Source organism: Sturnira hondurensis, unplaced genomic scaffold, assembly GCF_014824575.4.
Source record: "Sturnira hondurensis isolate 20B ecotype Veracruz unplaced genomic scaffold, ASM1482457v3 Scaffold0022910, whole genome shotgun sequence".
Classification (NCBI taxonomy): domain Eukaryota; kingdom Metazoa; phylum Chordata; class Mammalia; order Chiroptera; family Phyllostomidae; genus Sturnira; species Sturnira hondurensis.
The window spans coordinates 10960718-10966717 of NW_028095541.1; positions in this window are offsets into that span (position 1 = coordinate 10960718).

Below are 6000 nucleotides of genomic sequence, written 5' to 3' on the forward strand. Positions count from 1 at the left end.
TTATGTGCCTTAATTTCCTAAATTTAAGAAAAAGATATACACATTATTCCAAAAATGTATCCATCTTCAGTAGTCCATATAGATTTTGCTTATTGATTCCTCAAAGGCAGGAAACATAAATTCTAAAGAGTCATGGGTTCCAGGACCAACATTTTTCAGAAACAGGGGTCCACATTTTCAAGTGTTGGCTGCACTTCCCCGGGTAAGTCACCTTTCCACGGTAGACCTGAGTGACGTCACTGTAATGTCAGGATTTTAGGCTAAATAGCCCTTGTTATCTTTTTCACTTCTGCTGTTCTATTACCTCTTTTTATATACTTTTATTTCCATTTTAACATCAATATATTAGAAGAATATGAGAAGTCCCACCAAGAAGAAGCCCTTTCATATTTATTTCACTGAGTTTATCAAATTAATTTCAGAATGAGATACTTTTCTGGTATCATTCACTAACATCACAAAAAGAAATTGTTCCAAGGTCTGATGATAATAATCTAGTTGTTGTCATTAGAATTCTCATTATTAACATTTTATCAATTATATGTACTAAGGCTGGTGTCTTGGGGACAAACTCTGAATGGGTAAAGTCTGCTGGAGAGCAAGCTCGGGAGGACTCAACCTACTTATGCGCAGCCTGGAATGGGATGTCCTGAGCAGTGGAGAGTGTAATAGATGTCCCTTGTCTCCCTTCAACACCTCTGCCTACTCAGTTTTTGAAATCTTAGCTGTTTAAAGCTTCTGCTGTTCCAGTCTGAGCCATACCTGTTTTAAGCCCGTCCCCATGTGTTTTCAGTGAACTCCACCAGCTAAGGCTCACCCGTACACTTAGGGCAGTTTGATGCCTGGGAAGGGAACTTTATTTCTGGACTGAGTGACAGAAATAAGCAGGGGACACTTGTACTTCGCACAGCGGAATGGACACTGATGTTTACAGTCTGAACCCTATTGGAGAGCAATAAGCTATAACCCACAGCACAAAAATAAAAGAAGACAGAAATAATGTCTGGTGATTGGCAAGTGATTTAACAGGCCAGATAATAAACCAAAACCAGTGCAGGGGTGGGGAGGGGAGTCCCAAAGCAAGGAAATTACCACCACAGGACCACAAAATGTGTGAGGGATTAAAGTTGGAAAATACCTCTGAAAACAGGCTGGATGTGTGCTGAAAACCATAAGATTGGTTAGAAGCCTATAGAAGAATTCTTTTGATGCCTCCAACTTCTTTTCCACCCCAGAAAGAAACAGGAGACTGATTCCTTGGAGAAGGTGAGCTGAGAGGCTGTGGTCTTGGCGATGTGGGCACAGCATTAAATCCAAGTGATTCTGTGAAACAGGAGCCTGCTAACCCCCCCCCGCCCCCCCCGCTAGGCTTCCAGAATGCCGGCAGCCAGGCCTCATCCTTACAAGCAGAAGGACAGATGTTTCATCTCCAGGTAAACTGACTAGCTCAAAAAATATCTATACAAATAGACATTAGGTGTCCTTTGTGTGAAACAGTTCAACAAAAATCATCCTGTAGCGAAGGCCACTGTTTGTCAAGGGCACGCTGCACACAAGACATCACTAATCAACTTTTTCAGTTCAGTCTTAAATAGCAACAAAGTGCTAAAGACCACCAAACGTTTCAGAGTCTCCTGTAATGTTAAGGACATAACACAAATAAATACTGCTCCCCCTCAAAAAGAATTCATAGAAAAAAGACAGTGCCGAGATCAGGCAGGGGAACGTGTAAAACCCAACCATTATAACCATGTTTCTCTGTCCAAGTTCTTGAAGAGGTAGTTGGTGCAGACTCAGTGCCTAGTGGAGTCCCTGCCGAGGTGCCATCATCCACAGAGTGGGAACTGTTATGACAGAGAAGGACAAAGGAGGCAAACAGGTTGCTGTCCCCTTGTACCAAAACAGCACCTTTGAACCAATATCTCACTTCTGAAAAGCATGACAATGTGTGCCATCACCAAACAGTTTAAAAAGGGAACAGGGGATGATTTCCATTTTTAAAAAAATCTACAAGTCTCTAGCTTGGGTGCAAAAAAAAAGAGGAAACTATTGCATACTTCCTGCTACAGATTAGATTCTTTAGGAAGCAGAGGTTGAGATGAAATTTAAAGTGTCAAAGATTTGTTAGTCTATAACACCTATGAAAAGAAAGGAGGAGGAAGCAGGATCGTGCAGAAGAATCCATAAGACCGGATGCAAATCTCACAGAACTCTCTGCCAACCCAACAGGAAGTGCCAGGGCAACGCTTTCTCATTAGTGAGGTTCCACTTAGGCAAAAATGGGTAGGCTATCTTTCCACCTATCACCTTGCCAAGTCACTGACCAAGGCCGCCCTGTGAAGAGTAGAATATAATCTCAGCTCAGTGAAAATGAACCTGAAGGTGCTGCCAATTGGAAGCTGTCACCTAACCACACCCCTGGCAGGACAGTGACAAATCCTTCCTTGAAGGGGGACCTACATGGAGCATCTCCATAGCTCCCACACTTTCTCAGACAGTGACTCATTGAAGGAAGCTACTATACCAGATAGAGTGTCTTCATTTGAGAAATTCAAAATAGACATTGGTGTCTTGATAGAGCTATTGACCTGATATTTTTCCTTTATCCTAATAAACTGAAAACCATGAAGTTATTCTGTGGCCATTGGACTACAATGGCAGTATACCTTTGCTATGATGTACCAGGATTGTGTCATCATTTTCGCTTTGTATCTCAGTGTAGTCTGCTGATGTGTTGGGTATCTTTCCAACCCATAGAACATTATACAGATTGAATTCGACGATGACCTCATTTTGATAGGACCTAGAAAACAGGATGGGACTGGTATGCTAGATGTTTTGGGGTGACATGTGATCATAATAAGGGTGAGATAGAGCTCACTATAAATATATGACACCTAAGGGACATGTTGGAACATCACCTGCAAAGTAGAGAATATTGGCTTGCCCCATACGAAGAAAATATACTCAATAATTGATGTGCTTATGTGAATTTCCAGAGCAAAACGAACCGCACTTTGGTATGCTGCTCTGATGACCTGAAGTATTTCTGATTTGGGATGGGAAACTCGAAGATAAAAAGATGATTCTGAGAGGAGATGAGCAAACAGCACTCCTCCTTGGCTCTGAGGATGGAGAGACCCAGGAGTACTTGGAATTTGCAGGGGCGGGGGGGTGGTTGGCGATGTTATGTGGTACCTATGATGTGCTCTAGAAATGGATTCCCAGTGGAGGCCTTTATGATTTTGGAGAAAATTACACTATCCTCTAAATTTAATTCTTATCATTTAACAAAATAGCTTTTCTCTCCTATAAGAAACTAAAAATAAACACTTAATTATGAAATACCAGTGATCATGCAGCACAAGCTACTCATCGTAAAATATTTCCTGTTTTATCCATCGATTCTTCGTATTCATTTTGTCTAGCAACCTCTAGCTAGTAATCATGTTAAAGTATAAATCCAAATCAAGACAGTATTGAAGACACAGAATTGCACGTATTTTCAATGAGCTACTTTTGGTTTGATGTATAATTGGAGTGTCATGAGGAGTTACCTGTGACCAGTTGTCTAAGGATGAAAAAGTAATCAAGAGTTGTTTAGACAAATCTGTATAATAAATTGGCATCCAATGGAAGTTGACTGCTAATACATTCCAAGCTCAGTCTGGCACTGACAACCAGTGTGCAGTGAAGATCTTCCCAGTGAGATGATGATTTGGATGGGATGGTCAAGGACTTGGAAGGAGCTGGAGTTCATAGCAAGGATAGCTGTGACTTCTATGGATGGCTCTCCATCTGGAGACTTATATGGACTTATGTGGATGGATCTCTCGATGTGGGCCCAGCATTTGATAATAGAGGGGTGGGGAAAAATAGGTTAAATTTCTAGCTATCACTACCTAAAAGATAAATCATAAGTAAGGATACACAATAATAAGAGTAATGGTACTAAAACAAATAATACAAATAAATACTACGGTAATTAATAAACACATACTAATATAAGAATAAACTGTTCTGTGTACTCATACATGGAAGCCTTATTTTGCCCACCCCATATTTGTTTCCCAAATGCGTTTTTACTGAATGTCCTTCCTGTGAGGAAAGTGATTAAAAAGAGGTAGACCTTGTAACAGTGAATTTCCTCTTTCATCTCTCCAGAATTTTTGCTCAGTAGGCTTGTGAATTAAGTAGCCATGAAAACCATGCGTGGGCTTAATAATATGCACGTCCATTTACAAGGCTGATTTCTCTCTTGCTAATGTTCAGCTGCAAGCAATGGCAACCCAAGTTTGGTCCCCAAAAGATGTGACTTAATAGGAGAAAGAGGCCACACAGGAACAAGTTGATTGTGGCCAATCACCATTTATTGGGTAGGAAATAGTAATTTATCCTAACTTGAAAAGCATCTGAGTTGGTATTTGCTTCTTCTAGCCCATTATTCTTTTCTGCCTGAATGTCACCTGAAACTTATTGGATGCCTTATCATGTTATCTCATGCAAAGTGAACTCAGTTTTCAGAGAATGAATCAAGGATATCTACAGAAGTCATTCTTCTTTTCATGTCCTCGTCCAGGGAGACAAACTTGCAGAATGATAGAATGTCAAGGGAAACTCATGTAAGCTCTAACTTGGAGGTCATGCCTTATAATGCTGGGATGCTCTGATATAGAAAATGCAACACACAGCCTGGTATGTAAACATAGATCATGGAATTGAAGAACAGAAATAGAGATCATTTCATTTGTTATTACCCCCAATTAGCTACTAGTGACATATTAGCTTTTAGACTCTACGGCTCTGAGTCCTGTAAGTATAGACATTTTGATGTTCAAAATAGGAATGCTTCCACTGATCCAGAAGAGAGTTTTTATGTAAATTGGAAGATTATCAAGCCTCTCTCATCAGTGGGTAAATGGGGAATGCCAGAAGTCTTGAGGGTTGACTTATCTACCCTAGTAAGGGAAAATAGGACTGCTGATATGCAATGGAACATGAAGTAGTCTGCAAAAAAATCCAGCTGACCCTTATTGGTGTTCCCTTATATTACTCCTTTCTATATTAAAAGTTAGTGTAAGACTGTAGCAAGTATATATAGGCAACACAAACAGACCTAGTTAGATTCCTTAAAAATAAAGTTGTGGTCCTTCAACCAGTTAATAGAATCTGCATGACTATATTGTCTAAATATCAGTAAACTACTTATGGTGACCTGACTACTTCTACTCTACTGGCTGGTCTGATGAAATGGCTTTGCACATTAAAAGGCCAAGCAGGCACTATCCATCTGTGGAATACACTTGTTCAAGGCAAATAGCTCTGTTAGAAAGCCTTGGCCATTCTTAGTTCTTGGAAGCACTAATAGGGTCATTTCTCACCTGCCTGTGTGACATGGTACGCTCCAGAAAGAGAGAGAGGCAGGCTTTGACACCAGAGACATACTCTCACCCTTTCTTTTATATGGCTTGTCAAAAGGCCAAGTTGAAGTGAGAAATAGACCAGCCAGCAATGAGGTGAAAAATGAGCTTGCGGGTTACGAGTTTCAATCAACTCTGATGATGTCTGAGAGACATTTTCATTATGCGATAGTTGAATGGGAAAAAGTGGGCATCTTTTCCTTTAAAAAATAAATGACTTGGAATTGTTTTGTTATGCTTTTTTCTATTCCTTGGCTACAGATGCAAGACTTTTTCAGTACTGGGCTTTACCTCAGGGTTGTAGTACTCCAGGGAAATGGATCAGAGAGAAGTTCATTTCTGAGGCAGAGTTTCTGTACCGTGATATCTCCAGCAGGAGCAGAGTCTTGGGTCTCCATTCATAATGTCCCCTGGTAAGTACAGCAAGTACCCAGTTATAAATCAATCTGTAGTTTCTACTGGATGCCAAGGAGAAACGAATTCCTTTCAAATAGCCCATACCAATATCCTTTCATTATTTCATTTTATCCATCTATCCATTCATTCATCCAGATAGCTATCTGGTCAACCACTTATCTAG